Source organism: Camelus bactrianus, chromosome 4 (genome assembly GCF_048773025.1).
Source record: "Camelus bactrianus isolate YW-2024 breed Bactrian camel chromosome 4, ASM4877302v1, whole genome shotgun sequence".
Classification (NCBI taxonomy): domain Eukaryota; kingdom Metazoa; phylum Chordata; class Mammalia; order Artiodactyla; family Camelidae; genus Camelus; species Camelus bactrianus.
The window spans coordinates 80,234,268-80,261,503 of NC_133542.1; the positions used below are offsets into that span (position 1 = coordinate 80,234,268).

Consider the following 27,236-nt stretch of genomic DNA (forward strand, 5'->3'; position numbering starts at 1 on the left):
ATCTTCAGCCCATCAACCTGATGGCTCAAAGTGGCTGCCTGAGGGTCAACCATCAGTTCCACATTCCAGGAGCAGAAAGGAGGGAAGAAATGTGCTTCAGTTCCCTTTTGGGATGGTTCTGTAAAGTCCCTTATAGCTTTCCTGCTTTTATTTTGCTTTAGACAGAGGGCTGAGAGACAGCTTTCTATAAGGTAAGCTCAACTCAGGACCAGCCATCTCCCTTGAGAGGAGCGGAGGGAGTGGGCGGGAAGGAACTGATCATCCTGCACATGGTGTAAGACACCACGATGAGCCGCCGGGGGCCTCTGCAGTCCGTCCATTGCTTCGGGCTGCACTGAGCAGTTGGTAACGGTTGAGATTTTCACGTAGAAGTGCGTGTATGCTGGAACAATTGCTCGGTTCATTTAAACTAGTTGCGACCAGAGCACGTTGGAGAACACATTTGTTCTCACCTTCTAGCCAGTGACCCTCCCGCCAGGTTTCTGTCCTGCTGTTCATTTCCACGTTATTTTCCAAGACTTCCGGAGGAAATGTAAGCAGCCTGATGCTCAAATGCTTTTCTGTGTGATTACCCCCTTGTTCTTTGCAGGAACAATAATTTGCCTAGAAAAGAGTGGACGAAATTCCAACCCTCCATTTCTTTAAAGCTCTGAGATTTGGTGTTAGGAAATAGAAGAAAATTCCAGAAACACCCTTAAGAAACATTATTCTTTCAAATGTGATTTGGAACAGCAAAAGACAATATATTTTATAGAACAATTTTTAAGACAACTGAATTGGCAGTAAGTTCACATAATGAAACTTCCAACAAGTCTTTATATTTCTCCTGGAAATTCCTTGTTACTTGGTGTAAATTATTAGTAATTAATATCAGCTTTCTATTCTTTCTCTTCCTGTAGTTGTAGAGTTAAAATGAAAATAGCTCCTTGTGTCACTGAGAAAGCCTCCTGGTCAGCCTTCTAGTTAAACAGCATGTGTGCATTTCGGTGGCAGGTGTGCTAAATAGTAGTTTTCAGGCCCTTGAGGGATGCCCATCACACCAGCACTGCGGGAGCCTATTTCTCACCCACGACCAGGTGAGACCCTCCTGCCTCCCGCTGCCTCGCCCAGGCCCCAGCATTCTGGTTCTTTCTCATGACCCATTTTCATAAAGTTCAGCCCTGCACCAGCCGAGCAATTCTTGGTATCTCAAAGACCAGGGTCTTAGTTCTAGGCTTTCTGTTAAAGGACAGTGTATAAAATCAGGAAACTTTATATGTGTTTTGAGGCCTCAGGATCTCTGCAATTAAAACAAGAACTTGAGTTACAGTACTATTCTTTTCCACTTCTGAATTTCTAAAATTCCACACAATAGCTTTTTTATTAATTAGCTAAAAATTTTTCCAGAATATATTTTTCGAAGATTCACAAATATCTGTTAATTTATATTTAAAGATGCTATATTTAAGAAATTGAATAATTATTTACTTTTAAAAAGTAATTTAAGTCAAGAAATGTTTGATACTGAATGTTTACTATGAGTTCAAGTATGTAAGCTTAATTTTTGTGGTACTGTCAATAAGGCACACAACGTGAGAGTTCTGGGTTAAGTTTTATCTGGGGCAAAATGAGGACCAGAACCCAGGTGACAGCATCTCAGAGAGCTCGGAGGAACTGCTCTGACGATGAGGGGGAGCTCAGAATTATATGAGATTTCATTGTATGCGGACGTGCAGTCAAGTATACGTTAAGTCCGAGGCTGCTGCTAGTCGAGGAACAGGTGTCTCTGTTAATGATTTTAGTGCTTTTCTAGATAGGAGGAAATGCAAGAATTTGGGCTCTTAAAGTTTCCTGAAAATGTCTATCTGAAGGTTTTCTGCCCATTTTCCCAGAGCACAGAGCGCCCCAGTCCTGATCTCCACACAGAACTACTTTAAGAGGGTGTTGAAGGTCAGCAGCTGCAGTGGCTCATGACTTAATCAAATCAGAGGCAGATGGCAAGTGCCAATTTTTATTTGACAATATGTATATATTGTAGGAAAAAATTTACTTTTCAACCCTACCCTGTTTTACTTTTATTTAGAGATCACCTGAGAACTGTTAGATTACTTAAGTCAGACGAGGGGTTGAAGGAGTCGTCTCTTGAGCCAGCCAGTGCTCTATGTCAGCCTCCTTGATCACATTCAATTTTCTTTCTCTTCAAACAGCATGCATCTGATTTTATGAAGTTTGGAGCCTCTCCTGAGCACATGGGGTCTGGAAGTGGCCCTGTTCCTGTGGTCTTTGTTTATTCTGTGAATTATGGTGTGAATCATTATGTGCCCAAGCTTCATCAAAATTTCAAACTTAAATGATTTAAATATGGGAGATGGATGCCAAGTTCTGGGAATAGATTTTCAGGAAAACAGCCAGGATTGGTAAAAAGTAGGGAGAATGGATACAGCCTTTAAAAAGAAATGTTATTTTACAATTTCTGGCAGATAAATTAAAGTGCTTGTTTTGATTCTGTCAGGAATGTTTAATTGGGAGACCTACCTCCCATTTTCATGAAATAAAATAATTTTATTATTTGTTTAGTGCCTACTGCCTAACAAATAAGTATCCCCTATGCATATAGTTTTATCGTTTAATCTCTACAAAGATTCCCTGGAGAACACAAGTGTCACAGGTGAGGGAACCAAGATCGTCCAGGGTATGTGGCTGGAAGGCAGATGGGATGGATGGCTTACCCTCCAGGCTGAGACAGAGACACCAAAGTTTATTGACAAGCGTGTTGTTGAAGTGGTTTATTTAATACTTTGCTTCCTTGATGAAGTGGATCTCTTGAAATTGTTTATGTCTGGATTATCTTCCCCTCTCTCCTCTGCCTCAGGACTTCTCCTCATAAGTAGTATGAATTCAGCCTGAACTGATTCAGGAAAATCAGAAAATAAAAAATTAGCCCACACAAATGCCTGATAAGTCTTTGTATTTCAGTACTCCTTAAAACTCTTAGAAACGCAAGGAAAGTGTGTTACCTCGGGGACTGAGTGCATTTGAAGTGTGAGAAATGTAAGTGTGATCTGGTAAAGGCACAGGCTCTATAGACAGTGATCCGGGTTTGGATACTGGCTCCCCTAAGTACTGGAAATATGACCACCCAGAGCCTCAGTATGTTCATGTGTTAAATGGGCTGATGGAGCTCACCTCCAAGTGGCTAGGTCAAAATGAGATGGTACGAGTGACTCTCAGGCAGAATGCTTGTAAAAGTGCTAGTTGCTCTTGCTGCATTATAATGTCTTCTTAGGTAATTCCGTTGTCCATTGGCTTGCAAATACCTCCTCATTTGATTTAAAAAAAATAGCATGCCCTAAAAATTTTAAAAATAAGGAATGAAGATTTACTGATTAATGCTGGTTGTATTTTTATAGGTCATTTATTAAAAAAAAAATTAGGAGTTCTCTAAAGAGAATTTATTCTGTGTGCCTAGAATATGATTCAGTTAAAAATGATTTTCCTTTAAATACTTTTCAGAAATTATCTGTGATATTTTCTTGAATATTAGTTTAAGCTTTCTGAGGAGGTTTTACATTTAGAAAAGTTTATTCTTGTAACAATTGACAAGTTAAATAAATGTTTCAAACCCTGGACAGCATAAAGCCCTTGCTTTTTTTTTAAATATATATAATTTTGGTGGTTAGTGCTATGACATATTATTATTTATTAAAGGTTTTGATTTTGCTTCTGGGTTGTCCTAGATTTCGGCGCATGTGCCTGGGAAGGCCTCTTGGGCAAAGATGCTTATTTAAGAAGGTTGTCATTGTAAATGTTCTCAAGAGGATTAAACAAATTCCACAGCAAATAAATGAACATGTTTGGAAGGTTTTCCACCCTCATGTAATTTCCAGAAAACAGACATGATTCACTTGCTAAACCAAAAACACAGGTACGGTAATGAGCCTGGCTCACATGACTTGACAGCACGGAGGGAGCCTCATCTATTGGCGTGGGTTACGCTGCAGGAAGCGCAACTGAAATTTTAATTAGAATTTATTTCCAGCGAGTGCTGCTTCCGCGTTTTTCTCCCCAAAATAAGGAAGTGCCCTCTTTGCCTGGCCATCAGTCTGCAGAGCCCCGCGTCTCACACACTCCCCTGTTCATCAGAAGGCTGATGGAGCCAGTTTGCTTAGACACACTTAGCTACACTCGCAGCGGGGATCATCAGTCTCTTCTGTGTGTTCACCTCCACGTGCAGGGGAGAAAATCGACTTTTGCTGCCGACAAACGCTAATTGACTACCAGTAGATTCAGAGGGACTGTGATGTTGAAAACTGGTGTCCCTTTCATTTTTATATGTTGGATGCTGACAAATTGCACGGCCACACCCCCACTGTAAGTACACACACCAGGGAGGGTGTCGGAGTTTGAATCTGTGTGTTTTAGTATTCTGATTCTGGCACTTGTCAGATTTCAGTGTTCTCGCTGGGTTTGGGAGACTATTTCTCAAGCGATTTCTTTGGCTACCAATAAATTTGCAAAGCCGTCTCCTTCAGTGGAGTTCCGATGAGTTGAGTTGGGAGGGGCATGTGAAATTGAGGCTGGCAGAGAGGTGCAATGAAAACTAGCCACCATCTGTTTACCTCTCATTTTTTATGGGCCAAAGATGCTTGTCTTCTTTTCTTTCCTCCTCCATCCATCCCTTCAGGTCAGGGAGTCGTCTTCAAGAATTTCATCCTAAAATGTAAAGTAATGATGAAGGCATTGTGTTTCTGTTGTTGATTTCATTTGATTTGCATTCATTGTTAAAGATTTTCTGGTGAGGTTCTTATGAGCTCTTAAAAGCTGGAAGAGCAGCACAACCAAGGAGAGAAAGTCAGAGGAACGAGTCAGCGGCCCCTGTGAGGTCTGCGGGACGAAGGCAGGAGGTCGGGCAGAGGCAGCACCGTGGCCTCCCCTGCAGCCCTGAGGGCAACGTGCGCATGTAAAGCCAGCGTCTCTTGTCACCATGTGTTCTAACAGGACTCCCACTAAAGGAATGCGAGATTTGGGGAAGCCTTACCTTTTACCCTCTGGTCAAACATCTTTAATGCTGACTGTATTTATTCAAGATGACACAGAGATCACCTGCAGAGCGTGAGGGAGTGGTGCTTGCTTCCTGTCTTGCCCGCCCCATGCTCACTCATCAGATACCTGATTCTCGCAGGCACTGCAGTGCCCGTTGGGGGCGCTCTGCTCCTGGGGGTTTCTGCTCCTGTGGGGGGAGCTCTGCTCCTCGGGGAGCTGGGCACGGGAGTGCGCACATTGGAGCCGGCCGCACCAGTGCTGATACTTCTCTATATGTTGAGCCCTTTGTGTAAGTAGTAGAGGTGGGATACAGAGTCTTCCTGTGTCTACGAAGTTCTCCAGCAAAGCCAACTTGGAGGAAAGAAAGAAAATGCCTACTGTTCCATGACTGTGTCCTAAGGGTTTAAATCTCATGCGGAGCACACGTGAGATCTCATTCAGTAAATACTCTGGGGTCTTTACTCTGACTTGTCATGAATTTGGCATTCTCTTAATGTTATTTCTCTTAAAACATGTCTAAGCAACCATTTTGTGTGCTGGTTATTGTGCGTAAGTGTCCTGAAGAAACTGTTGTGGATGGAAGTGTGGGCATCAGTGGTACAAGAATGTTTGGTGGCCCTGGGGGCTGCCCGAGCTCCACACCATTTGTTACCAGCAGTCTTTCAGATTGCATCTTATTCCAGAGCTCACCGGGGCACCCATCTCTCACTACGTGTCTTGAGAGAATATTTGTTCAGAGGGGAGGGAACAGGATGCTTCCAAGTCTGGGTTCTGGGTTTCCCTGTCTAAAGGTGGCACTTGCACAAATCCTTTATTCATGGAGTAATGAAGCCCCCCAGTCTCGTGGCTAATTGGGACTCCCTGTCCTTCTTCATGTTAGCAGCCTGAGGGCTTGGGTTAGGCCCCCAAACCTGTTTTGTTGAGCTTTCAGCCCTATCACACCACCTGTGTTTTCCCGTTTCAGTCACATGACTTTGATTTTTGCAGGTAGGTGTGAATCCTGGACAGTACCTGGGACATCCAGGTTTCCCCTACAGTAGGGACAGTGAAGAATGATCACCCCGTATGGTGTGTTCGGTGTCTTCGAGGACAAGTAGGGACCCACAGATAGATGTCTGGATGGGTGGTGATCAAGCCCGAGTCTTGGAAGAACCGAGATTCCATTACTGTTTTAACAGTGAAATTGAGGGTTTAATTCTGGAAGGTCTGATGCAACTGGGATTAAAATTATTATATGGTTTTTATTGTTAGCAGAATTGGTTTTTAACCCTTAGACCCAGTCCCCCCTATTTATAATAAATATTTTGTAACCTTTCTTTTCTGGTGCCCGGAAGTGAACGTCATAGAAAATGTAACCTAACTATAAGTATGATAAACAAATAGACAGGTAGATGGAAAGATGGGATACACAAATTCTTATATTATGGGGTATTTTATATTCTATGCTAATTATTGACCTCTCAGGACAAAAGGCACATACAAAGGGAGTCACTTCTAATAAACTATTTTTCCAAGCCTTACCTAACTGGGAAACAAGTGGCTTCACAATGAGCACCTCCCAGGTCCCCGGGGAAATCTTCTTGTCAGAGTTACACTTGCTTATGGTGTCCTGTGCCAAGTGCAAACAGATGCGGTTCGGAAGCTGCCCGGAGGCTGACTCCGGGGATTCTTTCTCCGTCGCAGCTGTGAGGGAGCCTTGCCTTTCCTGACCACAACAACAGAGGCGATTTTGAATCTCTTAAAACTGCCATACCAGTGTATATCACAACCCTCACAAGATACGTTGAATAAAGTAGAAAACTTTAAGTGTCTCCTTTAGGATAGAAATAGGGTATAAAAGAAATCATGAATTAAAAAATTCTAGTGCCCGAATAAGTGCTACATTACACTGGCTGCATCATAAGGTTAGAAAACTTCATTACCGCTTTACATACCACATCTTATAGTTAGATTTTATTAATCTTTTTTTCCCTAAATAAAAGAAAATCATTTCATGAGTTCTTGCGTCATAGATGACGAGCAGAGTGCAAGTGTAAAACCAGGAATCTTGATGCTGGTTAGTCTAGACCATCTCCGTCACTGCGCAGATCATCTTTACTCATTTTACTGCACTTTTTAGAATCACCTTCTCACTTGGAAAAACCCCTGTGTCAGTTGGATTTGTTAGTAAAACAATTCTTTTTCTTACCTAGAACATCAGTGATGTTTTCAAGATGATAAAAAAAATGTGCCCATGGCATTTAAACAGTTGCTAGTTCTCGTAATTTATGGCTCACTGTCTCGTATTTGTCACAATTGGAGAACTGTGTTTTCTTTCTGCAAATTCTCATTGCTTTGGTGACGCAGGGACACGTGTCCTTACTGGATGGATTATGATAGTAGTTGTTTGCATTCTCTCCCTAAATCTGGAGTCCTGTGTTATGTTTCCTGTTAACTTAAAAAATGGGAATATTGTTAATTACCTAAATATCTAACCTCAAACCAGTGATGCATATCAAATTGGTCCAAATAGGAATTCCAACATTAAATGAGACAGTAATTTCACAACCTACTTTTCCAAAAATTTGGATTGATGGTTCAATTATACCAGGGACATTAGCTGTTTTAATTGAATCAATCATTGCTTTCTTCAATAAAATTTTCCATTCCATCTGCTCTTTTGGTTAATTGTTCTTCAGTGTTTCATTTGCTTTCTTTCCCAAAAATATATGATTTTGGCTTTTGTCATTGGAAATCCTTGCTGGTTTTGCTACCTCATGCTGGAGAGGAAGGCTTGTGACTGTTTTATAGTCACTGGTTTCATGGTTGTATGAGTGCTTAATGCCACGTTGCAGGGGTGTGGAGACCTAATGAATTGTGTACATAAAAGACTTATTCTACACTGAGTGCAGGGTTAGTGTTCACAACCCATGTCATCAGTATCATAATTAATCCATTACAATCATCCTCTATTAATCAGTGTTTTCCTTCTAACGTCTCCAGGAGAGGAAATGTAGTAGTCTAAATGCAAATCTTTGCCAAACTTTCAGTCAATTCAAAACCTTTAAAGCTTTGCTGTCAATAGGAATGTGTGCCTGCTATCCCTACTTCTGCTCCTCCTGACCCAGGACGCAGTCTCCACAGCTGATGATCCGTGAGGTACTGGATTCTTGATCCCATGGCTCTGTGTGTTCTGAGACATCTGGGGACTTCAGCACTGTTTTAGGGGCTTTGGGTCCCACCTCTTCATAGCATTGCTGAGATGAGATCTGTGGGTTCATCCTCATTCTTGAGTGTACGGTGCATTTTTCCTAGAACCAACACACGCCACCGTGGCAGCACTGCTTTGACCACGTGATGGGACAGCGTGTGCTTGTCAGTTCTTGAGTTTAAATTTTCTGTTCTAATTTGTAAAATGGGGTATATTGACAGATATACCCCATATAAACAGAAGCTCTGTGGGGTTTTCAGGAACTTCTAAGAGCATAAATATTCCTGAAGCAGCTAATCTTCCTCCCAACAAGTGAGAAGCAAGCCGGTAAGCCCTGGGTGCCTGTCGCGGCCAAGTTCTGCAGCCCAGGCTGCTCACCGAGGAGCAAGGAGAAAATCTTAAAAACCTACTTCCATGCCGTCTTTCACAGAATCTCAGAAATGAACGTTTTACTATCTAAAGAGGGGTGATTTTGCTAAATAAATTTTTTTTTCCTTTTTCAGTTTTATCGGGTAGAATTATTACAGTTCAACTTCACATACACATATTGCATGTAAATACATGTATAGAGCATACTGCATTTTTTAGTTTACATATATGTACTAATTATTCTTTCTAAGAACAGATTAGAGCTTTAGATTTTTAAAATTACAGTTACCAGAGGAATAAGGACATCTACAAAAGAATAATAAACAGAATATTGTAATCCTATCACAAAGAACAGTCAGATGTACTTACACATATTCAAGAAATCAAAATAATATTTAGTTCATTTGTGGTCTTATTATTATTGCTATTAATTTTAGATTCCCCATAAATGAAGTCATATGGCATTTTTCTTTCTCTTTCCACCACACTTCACTTAGAATGACAGTCTTCATGTCCATCCATATTGCTGCAAATGGCATCTTTTATGTCTGAGTAGTATTCCATTGTATATATGTATCACCTCGTCTTTATCCAGTCATGTGCTGATGGACATTTGTGTTGTTTCCATGTTCCTTGTTCTATGTCCCTTCTGGCAACAATTACTGATTTTAAATATTTTCCACCTTAAAATCCTTCCTGAAAGAGATGTGGTAACTGGAATCAAAAACAGTTACAGCACAGGGTTGTGTGTGATGGGCCCTGGGGGCTTGGTAGGAAGGTTGGCTGAAAAGATTTCAGATTCTGTTCAAATGATTCCTCCTCTTGTAGCCCTGCTGACCGCCTCTCTCACGGCCGGCCCTACAAGTCTGATCAGTCCCTTCTGTGATTCCTACTGTATTGTGCACAAATTTTGTCCAATTGGTGTCATCCAGTAGGGACCTTAAGTGAGGCACCCAAGCTCCTGTGTTGATTTCTTCCATCAGCCCTTAACTTCCTTGGGAGCCAGGACTGTCTCATTGCCCCAAGGATCCCTAATTCCTAGTGAGATGCCTGATACAGCTGGTACTTAACGAGCACATAAGTCAAATGGAAAAACCTGATCAAAGAAAAGGCCCTCATTTCTCAGGCATGCCTACTTGAGTACATAGGGTAAAATGACATGTCTTCTTGGATTTGCTGTCAAATACTTCAACAAAGGACAAATAAAAGAACAAAGGTCTGAATAAAGGAAATATGGAAAAGTTTGTGAATTCCTTAATCTGGGTGTTTGGCTTATTGTACTATACTTACTGATGTATACTTAATTTAGTTTATAATTTTACTGTCATTAGCTGAATAGCAATTTAAATACGTATTAATTTAAATCCTTAGAACTGACCAAACTTACCCCACACAAAATCCTTAATATCCTAGTAATTTCTTTTAAAAATCTTTTCCCACAAAGACAGGAAAAAAGGGAAAGGCAGATCCGTGCAGTTTTTCCACGTTGTAAAAAGACCAATGGCCGACACATATGAAAAGATTGTAAAAAAGATAAAAAGGCTGAAATCAATGTCCGGAAAACCTAGCTAAGAATCCTAAATGGCCCAAAATAACTAACCTCAGCACTGCCGCATCAAGAATGGGACACCTAGTGGATTTTTTTTAATAAATAAATAATGATCCAATTCCTACCACAGGCAATTATGATAAGACTGAGTATAAGTTCTAACACCAAATAGCGTACAAATCATAATTATTACTTGATTCAAACTGCTTCTTTTATAAAATTTGAATCTTTTTATTCTTAAGACAGATTTGTGGCCTATGACCTAGTGATAAAATTTTCAACTGGCTTGTATTAAAAAAGTTCACCATAGTGAAAGTTTATTACATCAACTCTTCCTTTTTGGGAAACCCATGTGCCTTGTCACTCTCTTTCATAAGATTTCCTGTGGAAAATTCAATCCTTCATTCAGGAAAATGCTGAGCAATATATCTCATGGAAAACCTTCATAAACTGCAACACAAGAAAATGAAAATGACATTGAGCAGCCCGTGAAGCTGGCAGAAACACACAGCGCAATGCTGTGTTCCCGCCTCGAATTTCTGTAACCAGCAGGGAAATTGTGCATTTCAAGAAATAGACATAAACTCTTTTCAGGACCTGAGCACACAATTTCCCTTTCAGGGTTTAGTGGGCTTCCATTTAATTCTATGAGAAATGTTTAAAACAACAGAACAACAGCTGAGATAGGGTTTAAAGTAACTTTTATGTCTTAGTGAAAATAAAGCCAACTGATAGTTATCATTTTTCCTTTATTTGATCTCACTCTCTTACTTTACCTCCCCAACCTCCTCCACAAAATGATGGTGAACATCCCCTCCTGGGTCAGAAGGCTAAGTAGAAAGTACCAATCACATGGAGGTGTGCTTTGTTGTTTTATTTTTCAAAACAAACAAGTTTCATTCATGTGATTTAATAATTAAGATCAGAAACAAACTCTACTCAATAAATGGTAGACAACACAAATCATCATAGCTGCTTATCAGGTTTGGCCCCACGTTACACACTTTTACATGGACATGTGCAATGTGCTGTCTTAGGAAACGGTGAGTGGGGTCAGGGCCTCTGCTCTCACAGGGCACACAGCCTGGTGGGGTAGGCGGTGTTCAATCATTGCCTTTTTTTTTAATGTAAGTACAAATTATGGGAAATGCTATTTAAAAGAACAAAATTAGTCAATGAAAGTGAAAAATACCAGGACAGTATTTAGGCTGAAGGAAGACAGGGAATCTCTTTGAAGTGTTGACACTCCACTGAGAACCAAAGGACAACTCCAGTACTGCAGGTGAAGGGCAGGGACACACTGATAAAGGGCTGATATCCAGAATTTAACAAAATTTCTTTAAACTCAACAAGAAGAATGAATAACCTGATTAAAATATGAGCAAAATGCCTGAACACAGACCTCATCAAAGAAGAAATCTAGATGCCAAAGAAGTCTATGGAAAGATGCTCCACAGCATCTGTACTCAAGGGGATGCAGACTGAAACAGCGAGGTACCACTGCACACCTGTCAGAACTGCCAAAACGCAGAACACTGACAGCATCGAATGCTGGTGAGGATGTGGAGCGTCAGGTATTCTCATGCATATTTGTTGGGAATGAAAAATGGCCCATATACTTAGGAAGACCGTCTGGCAATTTTTTACAAAACTAGATATTCTCCTACCATATGAACTGGCAACTGTGCTCCTTGGTGTTTACTCGACGAAATGGAAACTTGTGTCCACACACAAATCTGCATACAGATGTTAATAGCAGCTTTATTCATAATCACCGGAACTCAGAAACAACTATGCTGTTCTTCAGTAGGTGAATGGATAAATATACTGTGGTCCAGCCAGAGAATGGACCATTATTTGGTGCTAAAATGAAATGAGTTATCAAGGCATGGAAAGACATGGAAGAACCTTAAATGCATATTACTAAGTGAAAGAAGCCAATCTGGAAAGGTTGTGCAACTGTCTGATTCCAACTGTACGGTGTTCTGGGAAAGGCAAAACCACAGAGACTAAAAGATCAGTGGCTGTCAGAGGCTAGAGGGGAAGGAGCAATGAATGAGGTGCAGCACGGAGCATTTTTAGGGTCACTAAGACAGACTACTCTGTATGATGCTGTGACGGTGGATACATGTCATTTTACATCTGTCCAAACCCACAGAGTGCACACCACCAAGTGTAAATCCTAGTGTCAAGTATGGGCTCTGGGTGATTATGACGTGTCAGTGCAGGTTCACCCATTGTCGAAATGCACGCTCTGGTGCAGGTGTCAATAGTGAGGAGGCTATGGGGACAAACTGCTGTTCATACACCCAATCCAGCCCCAGCCACCGCTGTTAATAAAGCTCTGTGGGTGTGTGGACTGTCCGGCTGCTCTGGCGTCTGAACAGCAGAGCTGAGCAGCTGCACCAGAGATCAGGAGGTTTCCAGACCCTGAAATATTTACTCCCAAGCTCTTGACAGAAAAAAATCTGCTGAGCCCTGTTCTAAACGAATCACAATTCACCCTGATGAGACAGGACAGCAGGGCCCAAACTAGGCATGGTTAATGGGACTAAAGCGATGTTTTAGTTCCAACACCTTTCCTGAAGTCCTGTAGATCCAGTGACAGAATGTAGCCAGGAAGCGTCTGCAGAAGGAGTCGGTAGCAACTCTTCCCGCCAGGCTCCATGATGCCGGGGGCCGCGCGCTGCACGGGGGCCACCCGCTTGAAGAAGGCGGACTTGCAGTGGCAGCCGATCAACTCATAGAGCTCGGAGAGGATGCTGCACTGCTGAATTCTCTCCTCGGAACGCTGAAGCACAGGGAGAAAAGCAACAAGCATCTGAACGAAACATGTAAGTGAAAAAAGACCCTTAAAAAATTTTCCCTTAAAACAGAGACCCAATAACACAGGAAGGAAGAGGAAGGCTGACTTCGTGCACTGATGGGACCGGATGCAGAAATGCAGGGAAACAGCGCTGTTCAGACGGGCCCCATCTTTCCGCGTTCCACCTGTCCTTTTACTAGAAAGGCCCTTATTCCCTGAAATAGAAGAATCTTCTACCTAAACATGGGACACAGAGAAGGGAAAGAGGAAAAGGAAGGGAAAGTAAAGGAACAACCGTTCATCTAGGCCCTAGTATTTGGGCGGGACTTTCACCAAACACACAACCTCTCAAAGCACAGAGCACACAGTGAGAGGCTGACAGTGTGACTGCGACTTCTGCTCCTTAAGCACCAGCTACCTGCCAGCACACGCTGCGCCCCTTACTGAATCATTACAATCATTTCAGAAACTATTACTACCCCGGCTCACAGGCAAGGAAATCTGAAACTCGGGGAGGAATTATTATCATCCTGGACAAAGTCCCACAGCCCAGAAGTGTCAGAGCATCCGGCAGACCATGGACTAAAATGCTCCTCATCACCACGGGCCCTGAGCCTCAGGCTGAGGCCACGTCAGGTCTGCACGGACTCAGAGCGAGTCTGTGTGACTGGGAATGCTCCGATTCGAAGTGCCAGGCCAAGACCCTCAGGAACATATATAATGAAACCAAATCCCGAAACTAATTTCCAACCCACTGCCCTGTCCGGGAGGACTGCTCGGCACATCTGGCTTATCACCTGTGCACAGGCTGAGCAAGGGGCCCAGACAGTGATGTGACATCCCAGTGGAAGTGGCTCGGGGACGCTTCATCACAGGACAGACTCTCCCGGCTTCCAACATTAACTCTCCATTCCATTTCCAATGGAAAATAAGTTTAGACTTGTTTTCCTCTCCAGAATCAAAGAGAGTGGTAACATCAGCGGGAAACTCAAGACTGAGGAAGAGTCTCCTGGCCATTTGGAAGGATAGGCCGGGGAGTGAACAGAGACAGGGATCAGAAAGACCCGTGTTCCAGTCGAAAGTCTACACGTCACTCGCTTTTACAGTTTCCTTTTTAATACAGGTGATAAAATCTAATTATGATTGTTGGGAAAACTAAATGAAATTACGTATGCCACTAGCATAGGTGTAAAATACTCCATGAGTGTCCCAGAAATGGACGTGACCATGGTTAGATACTCTCTGCCAAGTCTTGGGTGCTAAGCTCACGTCAGCCAGCCAGAGATGTGCCAGAGAATGCCTCACCATCCAGCAGCCTTCTCCAACATTGAAACTCACAACGTCCGAAGATCATGCAGTGGTGGATGCTTTGGGGCACTCTGGAGGTAGCACTCCAGTGATGACTTTAAAAAGCTGAGGAGAATTTAGGGGACCATACAGTTCAAATACAGAAAATTCATTCCATGTCTACAAATATTCATCTCTAGCCATGATGATTCAGAGAGGAAATACATATTCAAACGTACATCATTTTCCCAAATAAGTGCATCAAAACAATTTGGAAAGAATGTCACTTTCTTCTCTAGATCACACAGCGGGGATTACAAGGTTTGTACTGACAGCACTACTTGTAAATCATCTGCAAACGTAACTAGGTCCACTATCAGTCATCATCATTCGAAGGGAAGGATGGAAAAGAACAAAGCCAAGCTAATACGCTCCAGTCTTTTGTTTGGTTATGATGTCACAGAGGAGACGGACAGCTCAACAAGGAACCACTCTGCCGTGATCACGGAGCCGGGGAGCGGGATTGGCGGCAAGATGTATGACGCAGCCGCAGCTGCGACCGCGCTTCTAGGCAGGTATTCATATGCGCCTCGACAAGGTGTCAAACGCTTGTGCCCACGTCCTCATCACCTGACACGTATTAACGAGAAATGGAAGCCTATAAACGGCCAATACCCTTGGTGGGTACACCGTCCAAAGAGCAAAGTCACAGTTTGACAACTGGCCATCCGGTTCCCTGGGATTCATTCTTGGAGAACCTTAAAAACCACTCTTCTGTCCTCAAGAAGTGCTGCCTATTTGTCCTATCTTTGGCTCAGGGATGGAGCACGTTCACATGGACTTTAATGTCTGCACAGATTTGACTGTCTTTCTCCAGGTTCACTTGTCCATTCTGAAGAGGCCTGAGTTAAGTACAAATTCCATAAGATCAATTCCCTCCAGTGACAACTCAACGAGTCTGCAATTACAAACCAACTGAACAGGACTGTCCTTAGCTAAAAATGTCACCCACCCTTCACTGTTTTCTTAATCTCTTCTCCTGGCTAATTGCAACAGACTAACACCACCCTCCACCAAGTTCCCCAACAATGTCAAATAGAAAGTAAGGTCCATAAAAGAGGAGACAACTCCATAGTCACCTCTGAATTCCTAGCATATTTTAGTGTCAATAAGTAGAACTATGATTATGGCTTCTTTCCTTTAAAACCTTTCTGGTTATTTAAATGAGACCATGGAAGGGAGGTGTTTGGGTTCAGTATCTTGATCCAGTAGACTCTGGGGACATTTTTCGGAATGGCTGCCCACTGATTCATTCAAAACACAACTTCTCTTTCCAGGAGGAGCTGTGATTTTCTGCCAGGAGCTTGTTGTCACTCTCATGCCAGAACAGATTTAAACTAAATACTTACATTGGATATGTTATTTTTCCCCGCTTCCAAAAAAATTAACTTTCCTTACTTCCTTGCCTTGAGGAATGCTTTTTTAATTTTCATTCTAATTCACCCTTTTATAAAGAAGGATTCTCAGGATATGCTTGGCCTTACATAAGAACAGCCATCCAACTCCCAGTGTGAGAGGCCTGGGGCTCATCTCCTGACCTCCTGTCAAGGCAACTGAATCTCATTTCAGGAGCCAACTGGCCCCCCAGGGCTTCTAAGGCTCGCGTATCTCCCAGAATCCCTGCTTTCTGGTTTGACTTGGCTTCTGAGGATTTCCCCTCACTTTCTTCACAATTAGCTGTGCAGCTTGAAAGATGAGGAAGGAAGGTCTTATTTCTTAATCAGCATTTTAAGGAACTTATGTAATGAAGGTTTTCAAGACTTTCTAGAACCCTCCATTGCCAAGGCAGAAAACACAATAGATATTTTATAAATTTAGCTATCATGTGCATTTTTTCTTTGCTTTTGTTTTCTAAACTGCTTACAGATATTTTTTAATTAAAAAATAAAATAAGGCCCCAAATAGGATAGAACATTGAAGAGAAAACAAAATTAAAGGGCAAAGACAGAAAAATGATAAGTACTCTACAATGTTAATAGAAAACATACACTATGGATCAGATCAGCAATTCTCAGTAACAACTAATTGAAACCTGACTATTAGGTAAAATGTCTCTCCTGTCAGGAGACGACCAACAGAAAGCAGAATTAAATCAACAAACAAAATTCTAAGTCTGGTGAAGTAGAGAAGTCTACCAGCCAAATGTGTTTTCTTCTGAAGAGAGGGAGACTCATAAGATCTTTCCTGTGGAGCCTGAGCCCAGGTGAGGACGGTGAAGTGAGCTCTGTATATACCCAATTAGCAAAGTAAGTGATGAATAAAGAGACGTGAGCTTTGATGACAGAGATGATACTACTATTCACTTGTCCTTTAAGTATGTCTTCACGTCAATGATCAATACCTCGGCGTCCTCAGGGATTGAGATTATAGGAAAATGCACAGCCCGGGCCTAGACCTCCTCTGTGATTGTGGCACTGCACTTAGATATTTCAAGGGCACCTCCAACTCCACCTGCAAAGAGCTGACTTCATGGTGCTCCTCCCATAGCCGTCCTGCCCAGGGCCCCTTGTCGGGGTCAAGGTCTGTCTGCCTCTCCCAGCTCAGTCCCATCACTCAGAGATGTGACGGGACCCCTCCTTCAGGGCCCAATTTCCTCAGTCAATGAGTCACACCACCCACACCTCACCTACCAGGTTCTCACTGGCACTCCCTCAGCACTGACTCTGTGCTGGGGACCAAACTGCACACTATGAACACGTTATCTCACTGGATCTCCACAGCAGTCCTGGGAAGTCGGTATATCACTGCTTCAATTAATAAGATAAATTGTTTCACTTCCTTGAGTGTGTCATCCAAAGTGACACGGCTACTGAGACACAAACATGGGACTGAAAATCACTTGAAAATTGAACACTGCTACACCTCAAAAACACCCTACTCTGACTTATCACATCACCTCCTGCCGAGCCTTCTAAATGTTTCTAAGAATTCTACAAGACAAAAGTGATCTACGAGAGCACCCTTCTCCCCTACTTAAAATCTGACAATGACGTTCCACTTCCCTTAGGAGAAAGCCCCACCGGGCCTGAGCAAAGCCCAATGGCCCGGCATCCGCGTTCCCTGCGCGGCCGCGCTGCCTCACCCACCACACAGCGCTACACGTGCCGTGTCCAGGACAGGGATGCTGACTCCCTACAACCCGGGGATCGTCTCAATCGAACAATGATCACCCTCTTCAGTGGTCACCCTATTCATTGCTGACTCTCAGAAAAATATTTTCTCAGGGTGAATCAATATCTTTTTCCTTACAACTTCCCATCATTGATAATGAGCTCCCCCCAAAAGAGAGAAGACCTAATCCTCAGTCTCCTTATCTGCAATGTATGAATAACAAGGAAATATGAGAGGTTTTAAGCGAAATAATATTGATATGAAGCTGAGGGACAATTCCCAACATACACTAAGCACTCAATATGTGCTTACTTAATATTAATAAAATAGATACCATTCCAGCAACCTTAAATCAATGCTTTATGGCTTTGTCCAAAAGACTACTGACAAACTATTGGACGAACCCCTTTGAGCAGATCCTCCCAAGCGTACTGGGGTAGGTAAGCCTAGACTCCAGTTACAGCTGCAGCCAACCAGCACTACGGGGCAGAGGCAGTTTGCTCAAACTCTTACATGTTGTTTGAGCATTTAGTTGTAGTTATTGAATAAAGAAAGGTATTATATAGTCAAAGCTCCTGAAACATAAATCTTCAAAGATTGATTCAAATTAGGTTTCAAGTACAACACTCACTAGAAATTATTTGAAAATTATAGTCTTAGCTCCTCTGCACATCAAAAGGTCATGTTCTTAATGTATCTGACTATATACACTGAGAGGATTGTTAAAAAGTAATTAAGATGAAGCCATAATGAATAAGCTTTCAGTATAATCTGCACAAAGCCCCACCCAAGGGTCTCACTTCTCACTTCCACATAGGTGTTCAGGTAGCTTAACCTGGGTCTTGGTTTCTTAAGACACGGGGGTGGGAAGAATTGTGGATAGATTTATGTAGCAAATATAAATCTAGGGTATTTGCTGTGTAGGAATCCTAGAAATAAATAAATTGATATATAGTCCCACCCTTAGGAAGCTCAGCCTTTCAAATTACAACAGCATTAAAAATGAAATGAGAGATACATTTAACAAAATTTTACAAGATTTGCACATTGAACATTTTGAAGTATCACAAAAAAAAAAATTAAAAGATCTACATATATGGAAGGCATCCCATGTTCATGGAATGGTAGACAATATTGTTAAAAATGTTAAGACTCCCGAAAGTGATCTACAAATTTAATGGAGTCCCTAACAAAATTCCAGCTGACTTCTTTGCAAAAATTGAAAAACTGATACCAAAATTCATATGGAAGTGCAAGGGGCCCAGGTCAGCCAAAACAATCTTGAAAAAGAAGAGCAAATTGGAGGACTCACTCAAAGGTTACTACAAATCTATAGTACTCAAGTCATTATGGTACTGGCATAAGTTTGAATGCAAAAATCTAAGAGACACAATAAAAAATCCAGGGGGGAAACTTACATTTACAGTCATTTTTCCAGAAATGTGCCAACAACACTCCATTGAAAGAATAGTCTATTCAACAAATGGTGCAGAGACACCTGGGTATCTGAAGGCAAAAGAATGATTCTGGAATCTGGACCCCCGTATTTTATATAACAAATAAAATATTAATTCAAAATGGATCACAGACAGAAACGTAAAAACTAAATATATAAATTTTCTAAAAGAAGACATAGTTTAATTCTTTGTAGTCCTAGGATAGGCTATGGCTTCCTAGATACAATACCAAGAGCACAAGTGAAAAACAAGAAAGATAAAATGGACTTCATCAAAATTAAAACCATTTGTTACAAAGGACATCATCAAGAAAGTGAAATGAAAGGGGAAGGGGGTAGCTCAAGTGATAGAGTGCTTGCTTAGCAAGAAAAATAAAATGAATAAATCTAATTACCTCCCATAGAAAGAAATTGTTTTAATTTTTAAAAAAAGTAAAGTGAAACGACAATCTGCTGAATAGGAGAAAAATTTTGCAAAGCATATATCTAATAAGAGACTAGTATCCAGGATATAAAACAAATGCTTACAACTGACCAATACAAAGAAAATCGACCCAATTTTTAAATATGCCAAGTATTTAAATAGATACACAATTGGCCAATAAGCATATGAAAAGATGCTCAGCATCACTTGCGAAATCAAAATCAAAATGATATCTGATTTTACACTCACTAGGATGGTTATAATCAAAACATGGACAATAACAAGGGTCGGTCAGGAGGCAGAGAAATGGGAACCCTCAATATGCAGCCGTTGGAAAGGAGCAATGGTGCAGCTTCTTTGGAAAAGCCTGGTGTTTCCTCAAAAGGTGAGAAATATATGGCTCAGCAATTCCACTCCTACATATAGAGTCATCCCTCAGTATCCTCGGGGGGTTCGTTTCAGGAACACCCCACCCTGGATACCATAATCCAAGGATGTTCGAGTCCCTTTACAACCAGCCATCTGGATCCATGAAGTGGAAACTACAGATATGGCGGGCCAACTGTACAGCCAACAGAATGAAAACATATTCTCACAAAAACTTGCACATCAATATTCATGGCAGTATCATTCAGAGTAGCCAAAGGTTACAAACAATATCCATTCATCAATGAATGGATAAACAAAATTACCAAGAATAGGCCCACAAATTTTTGGTCATTGAATCTTTGACAAAGGAGGTGAGAACATACAATGGAGTAAAGACAGCCTCTTCAGCAAATGGTGTAGGGAAAACTGGACAGCTGCATGTAAATGAATGAAGTTAGACTACTCCCTCACAGCATACACAAAAATGAATTCAAAATGGCTTAAAGACTTAAACATGTAGTCAAGACACTATAAACCTCTTAGAAGAAAACATAGGCAAAACATCTGACATACATCTCAACAATGTTTTCCTAGAGCAGTCTACTCAAGCAATAGAAATACAAGCAAAAATATACAAGTGGGATTTAATTAAACTTGCAAGCTTTAGCACAGAAAAGGAAACAATAAGCAAAACAAAAAGACAATCTATGGAATGGGAGAAAATCGTTTCAATAAATGAGACTGACAAGGGCTTAATTCCCAGAATATGTAAACAGCTTTTACACTTCATAAGAAAGAAAAACAAACAATTCAATCCAAAAATGGTCAGAAGTCCTAAAGAAACATTTCTCCAATGAAGACATACAATTGACCAATAGGCACATGAAAAAATGCTCAATATCATTATCAGAGAAATGCAAATCAAAACTGCAATCAAGTATCAACTCTCACCAGTCAGAATAGCCATCATTCAGAAGTTCACAGACAGTAAATGCTGGAGAGGCTGCGGGGAATTGGGAAACCTCCTACACTGTGGTGGGAATGAAGTTTGGTGGAGCCATTGTGGAAAACAGTATAGAGGTTCCTCAAAAGACTAAAAATTGACCTCTCATATGACCCAGCAATCCCACTCCTGGGTGTATATCCAGAAGGATCCGTAATTCAAAAAGACACCTACACCCCAACATTCAGAGCAGCACTATTTACAATAGCAAGACATGGAAACAACCTAAATGTCCACTGACAGATGACTGGATAAAGAGTTTGTAGTGTATTTGTACAATAGATTACTATTCACCCATAAAAAAATAATAAAATAATGCCATTTGCAGCAACATGAATGGACCTGGAGAATGTCATTCTAAGTGAAGTAAGCCCGAAAGAGAAAGAAAAATACCATATGAGATCGCTCACATGTGGAATCTAAAACAAACAAACAAACAAAAAAACAAAAAACAAAAAATAAAGCAAAGAAACAAAAAGATAAACTTATCTACAGAACAGAAACAGACACAGAGACATAGAAACCAAACTATGGTTACCAGAGAGGAGAGGGTGTGGGAAGGAATATATTGGGAGTTCAAGATTTGCAGATACAGAGTATGTATAGAATAAACAGCAAGTTTATACTGTATAGCACAGGAGAATAAATTTATTATCTTATAGTAACTTATGTTTAAAAAGAATATGAAAATGAATACAGGTATGTTCTTCTATAACTGAAGTGTTGTGCTGTACAAAAGAAACTGACACATTATAAACTGACTAGACTTCAATGAAAATGTTTTTAAATAGACCAAAAACGAAAAAAAAGAAAAAGGATATTATCAAACTAAAAGAATAAAGTAATGATTCAGGCTACAACATGGATGAACCTTCAAACTTTATGCTAAAATAAGCCAGACAAAAAAGGACAAATAGTGCCCTTTAAGGTGAACTGTATCTGAGTGTTTATTGTACTATTCCTGTAAATTTTCCGGAGGTTTGAAGTCTATCAATATCAAAAATAAGTTTTATTCATTAAAATCATAAAACGCTTCCTCACAGGAGGGTTTTAATTATTAAATGCAAAAATGCATGGAAAGCTCTTGAAACAACACTTTGCACGTACACACACAGTCACTGCTTTCACTGCCACTCAGAGGTTGGTACCAGCGCTGATGAGAGCTACCCCCACTCGCTGTCCTGCATACAGGAGTGAGGGCCTGAGCTCTGACAGGCAGGGTGAGCGTGAACCTGGGTCAGACACAGCCACATCCCAGACTCTGCGTTACCCAACTTTCTTATATAAACTGCAACATATAATGTAAACACGCTACAGGGATGTATCTTACAATGCAGGGAATACAGCCAATGTTTTACAGTAACTATAAATGGAGCATCTATTGCACACCTGAAATATATCATATTTTAAATCAGCTATAACTTTGTAAAAAATTAAAAAATAATTTAAAAATGTTATCACTTTTATATTCAATCCAGTTTTTAATAACTACTAAACAGCTTAGAATGTATAAAAGCATTTAAGTGTGCTGTTTGTTTACATATTTATTTACTTTTAGCCTCCTGCTAAAAGAGAAATTAAACAATTTTTTTAAACACAGCTTAACAACCATAACAACAAAAAGGCAAAATTGAGAGTGAAGAGAAAATGGAGATTCAATACTTAAATGAAACAAGTGGGAGGTAAAGTCATAAAAATGGATTCCATGAAGTCAGGGCAAGTGTTAAAGGCCGACTAGAAATTCAGGTTTAAGATTCTTGACAGATAAAGCAAAAAGAAAAAGATGATGGGGAGGGCGGTACAGCGTGTGCTTAGCGTGCACAGGGTCCTGGGTTCGAACACCAGGGCCTCCACTAACAGATAAATACACCTAATTACCTACCCCCCCAAAGAGCCCCAAAGAAAAGAAAAAGAGAAATTTCTTTCCCAAAGAATCCTGATATTTAATCTGGATTAAATACTTAAAAAAAAAAAAAAGAAAAACAGAAAAATGAGTGACACTGTGAAGGAAAAGCCCAGCTGGGCTAACAAGCTAAGTCACAAATCTAAGTGTGATAAGTGTCCGTTTACTGATCTAAGTTTTGCTGGGCTAACTCATAAATCCGATGTCAACAATTGTCAGTAATGTGATCTGTTCCAAATTGATAAGCTTCAGTGTACTGATTCCTTGCTTTTTGTTGTTGGAGCCTTATTGGCTAATAGCCCCATACTTGTAATTAAACCTATAAAACCTCACGTGCAGGTCTTGGAGGTGCTCAGAGCTTCGGAACAGAAGCCCCTCTGAGCCCGCCGGGGTAATAAATCTCAGTACTCCAACCCTCTGTGTGGTGCTTGTTTCTTGGCTGGCCTGTTGTTTCCATAACAACACAAGCCACGATGCCCGTGAGATAGTTCTGCAGTGGCTGCTGGCAGGTCCCCATATCTCACGTGGGAAAATCTGAAACATCCTTCTCACCACTCAGAGTTATCATTAAGCCCACACCTCACCTCCCGCTGTTAAATGCAAGAGCACAGGCAGGGCCCGGCCTTTGTTCTCTCTGTGTCATCACAGTGAGATAGGATGGAAGGGGGCAGAGCACATCCATTCAAGGAAGGCCACAACAATTAACATCATAATGGTGAAGGATTCAACCCCCAATAGGCCTTGAGGCACAGGATGAAGAGATTTAACTTCTAGCAGATCTTGAGCTTCATTATGCACCCACTGTAAAAGTAACATGGTGAATAACATGCCCCAGGCACCATGGCAGTCCCAAGGCTAGCCACAAAAGGTCAAAGGGTGGGAAATGGTCAAGTCTCTGGGAATACAAGCCCCTTGCCCTAAGGCTGATTCTTCTACTTATTAGCATATGAAACCACCAAGCCCAAGAAAAAAGAGCAACACAACACCACCTCGGGGTCACCACTCTCTCTCCCTCTTCGGAGAAGGCCCACACTATGTGGAGTGTGTACCTAGTTTTAATCTGAGCATCAAACCCCCACAACTCGTGAAGTTTCTCTTGCCTTTCAATGTATCTCTCTGAATAAATATACCTTTACTCAACACTGGCTTGCTCTTGAATTCTTTACTGCATGAAGCCAAGGAACAAAATCTGGTGGGGCACATCCCAGGGGCTCATCCAAAGCCTGAGACACAGCCCTTCTCATTCGTCAAGTTTTTTTTCTTGTATCAACAGGACTGGGATGTGAAGGGAGCTCTGAGGCCCCAGCTAAGGGACAGAAGCAGCCCCCAGGGCTCGAATTGGCGGGCAGCCTCTTCCCCAGCAGGGGCCTTGGGGTCTGCAAGGTTCTGTGTTTCTCTGTTGTGCTGAATCCACAGCCACAGAGCGTTCTCCCTAGGCCTGTCCCCACAAAATCCTTCTCTCCAAAATACAAGCACATCATGTCACAATCCTCTTGTTCAACCAGGAAATGCTTAACCCACTTTTTCCCTCCACAGTAAAGTACCTAACTGTCCTCCCTCCCATCCCACCACTTCTTTCTTTGTGACAACTCTGCACTCCCCACCCACCATCCTGAACGCAGGTGCCTTGCTGGCTGGGACCGAGATGTTTCAGTCTCACACATCCTGCGTCCATTCACTTTCCCCTTGTTACCTTATAAAAGCCTTTCCTGAGTCACCCACAAATCTGATACTGAACATCACAAAGTGCTGAGTTTGCAGTCACTGTGTGCATACCTCCCAGGTTTTGACTAGGTTTCCTTCACAAGATCTTCATTAAGGAGCTGCATCAAGAAGTTTAAAGAGTCTTTTCTTACATCTGAGCGGAGGAGCCTGCAAAAAATTTAAATGGCTTTGAAGAGAGGGTTAACCAGGGACAGAGGGTTCGCAGGTCCTATTCAACAGTGTCATGAGGCAAAATGTTCTTCGAAGGCTCAGAGTGGCTTCTGAACGTGGAGTCAGCAAAGAGGAGGTGACAGGCAGTGAGTAGGGTGGGTGACACTGGGTGCGCTTCCCCAGCTGGGGAAGAATTGGATTTTGTTCTAGTTTTCCAAACAATTTCTTACTATCTTTTTCACCTATTGTCACATACCATTTCCTACGAATTAAGAATATCAATGTCAGTCATTTGGGCCACTTGGGAGAAGCAACACGATGCCATTCACAGGGCTGGGACATGACAGCCACACCAGTCTAGGTTGATAGACCAGTGGGGGTATTTCCAAGGTGATCACGGGCTTGCAGCAAACTCCCCAGCTTCAATGACCTCATCTCAAAGGTGGGGCCAATAAAACTACCAAGAAAAGTGCGTGATGATTATTGCCGACAACTGTTTACTAGGTAATTGCCCGTGACAGCTGCAGCTGAATGGGGAATGAGTATGATAACAAGGCCCTGTCTACCTGGCCACACGCTCCCTGCCTTCCTGCCTTGGTGCAGCAGCAGAGTTTGTTTAGCCGATATGAAAGTCCTCAGAGCAGCACTGATGGGAAAGCTCGCAGCTCTGCACTGCGAGGTGTGTTCCTTTCCTTCTCAGAGCTGATCACATTTTGCTGTCATCTGTTTTTATGTTTATCCCTTTTATAACTGCCTCCCCCCGGAGTTTTTGCTCAAGCAGTGCAGGGCCAGTGTGTCTTGCGGCCTGCCAGATATTCTGGGCTGGGAAACAGCTGACCCCACATCTGGCTCTGGTGCTGAACCGAGAGGACAGAAGGCCCTGGGGCACATGCTGAACCGAGGCCACTGCACCCAAAATTATGATCTGACTTTGGGCAAATTACAGTCTTCTTTACCCTGAGATTCCTCATCTGTCCATGAAAATAAATGCCCATGGCACACAGAGTTACAAGGATTAAAGGAAATCACCAAATTCATAACCTAGCCAAGGTGCTACCAGTGCATCCTCAACAGACAAATGCTGCCTTTACGGCTCTGACACAAGCGAAGCGGGGCGGCAGCACACAGTGAACACTGCTAAATGCCAGTGTGTTAAGTGCTTCATGTGTGCTACAATACTCTTCAGAACATACAACAATCCCAGGAAGAAACGAATAATATCATGCCCATTTCACAGATTCACCAACAGGTTAAGAGAGGTTACATTCTAGTCCAAGGCCCTATGGTGAGGAAATGGCGATTTAAACCGGATTCTGGGCCCAGGCCTTGTCTCCAACTCTCTCCCAGCCACCTGATCACTTGCCTATGAATTCCACCTGTCCAATACCTAAGTGTGCAGTCGGCCAGCTCTTAAATGCAATGTGTGCCACCGTTTGTCAATGTTGGTTAATTACCATAAACTGTTCTCAGAAACCACTACAGAAAAGAATGGTGGACTTAAGGAATTCTGCATTGCATTCTCCTGTAATGTGCAGAAACACTTCCCTAAACCACCAAATCCAAATGTATGCTTCCTCCATGTTTATGTTTGCACACGGCTTATTAAAGTAGAAGGTACCTGCAGTAATTCCATCTCGGCTGCTTTCCAAGGTTGCAGATTATCCATAATCAGTCCATGAACGAAAATACTACAATTTGAATGAAAATACTGCAACCATGTCAGTAAACAAAGAATGCTGAAACCAAGTCATTAGCGGCTGCTGCCACCCCCCAGCGAGGACAGGCCTGCAGCCCAGCCAGTGCAGCAACTCACAATGGTGCCCTCTGAGCAGACTCAGAATAATAAAGGACAGGATACTGGCCCTAGATAGCTAGGTGCTTGTCTAAAGAATGAATTCAGTGAGTCCAAAATATTTTCTTCCTCCCATATATAGAAAAGCACTAAATTCTTGAACTTGAGATACCTGGCTTTCTTTAGATAACAAGCAATCTTTTATTGTTCCAAGAACCTTGTCTTTGTTGTAAAGCTCCTATATATCCTAGCTCATCCCAAACCTCTTGGGAGCAGTCCCTCAGAGAGATCTGAGAAGCTGTCATCCCGGCTCGAGTCCTCCCGCAAATAAAACATAACTCTTAAATTTTAGGTGGCACATGTATTTCAGTCAACTGTTTTGGACACCATGAAGGGACCCAGAGCAGACTTTCTCCACCTGAACTCTCCGAGTAACTGGGGCCTTTGTACCAGCAGTGGCCCTTTGTGACCATCCGCCTCCTCGGGGAGTCCAGATGAATTTGGGTGAGTCTCTCCTGGTTCTCGGATCTCATATATTGGTTGATAATCCTGAGTTTTATTTGGCGGTGTTTCCAGGTACCTGGCCCTCCAGTTGAAGGAGACTGGGGGGAATTACCCACCCAGTGGAGACATACTGGGTGGGACCTCGTTGAAAGGTAACGGGAAATACCCACATTGAAGAGACGTCAGAAGTGGGCTGGTGGAAATCTATTAGGAAAATACTCACCCAGTGGAGACGTCCTGAGTGGGTCCAAGTTGAAAACACTGGGTTCAGGACTGAGTGTTTAGGTAAGAGGCTGGTCTAATGTTTTCCTCAATTTGGTTACATCCATTGAATTTTTCAGGATAAAAGTAAAACTCTTATGAGGAACCTTTCAACTCCAAAAATGGGACCATCCTCCTGGCTGGTAACAGCTTTCTCGGGTGACAGAGAATCTTGCAGTAGTGGTAGAGACAAAGACTTCATGCCATAGAGTTGTCCCTGCGGGAAATCTTACTAGCAAATTTATTCTGAGAACC

General features: G+C 42.0%; 1 protein-coding gene and 1 long non-coding RNA gene across 14 annotated transcripts in view; both read right to left on the reverse strand.

Annotated features, from left to right (window-relative positions):
• Window positions 1–3,268: 3,268 nt before the first annotated feature.
• On the reverse strand, window positions 3,269–6,637 carry LOC141577386 (uncharacterized). The gene is made up of 3 exons (XR_012506266.1): window positions 6,544–6,637; window positions 4,599–4,692; window positions 3,269–3,328 (listed from the first exon to the last, which is right to left on the reverse strand). It is a non-coding gene; the product is annotated as an uncharacterized LOC141577386 (long non-coding RNA).
• Window positions 6,638–10,989: 4,352 nt separating this feature from the next.
• Window positions 10,990–27,236, reverse strand: part of LOC141577530 (uncharacterized) — a 137,826-nt gene continuing 121,579 nt past the window's right edge. For all 13 annotated transcript variants that reach the window (XR_012506686.1, XM_074362856.1, XM_074362855.1 and 10 more), the window contains one exon: window positions 10,990–12,921. The gene's annotated coding sequence lies outside the window, so the exon portion shown is untranslated. The remainder of the gene's footprint in view (window positions 12,922–27,236) is intronic.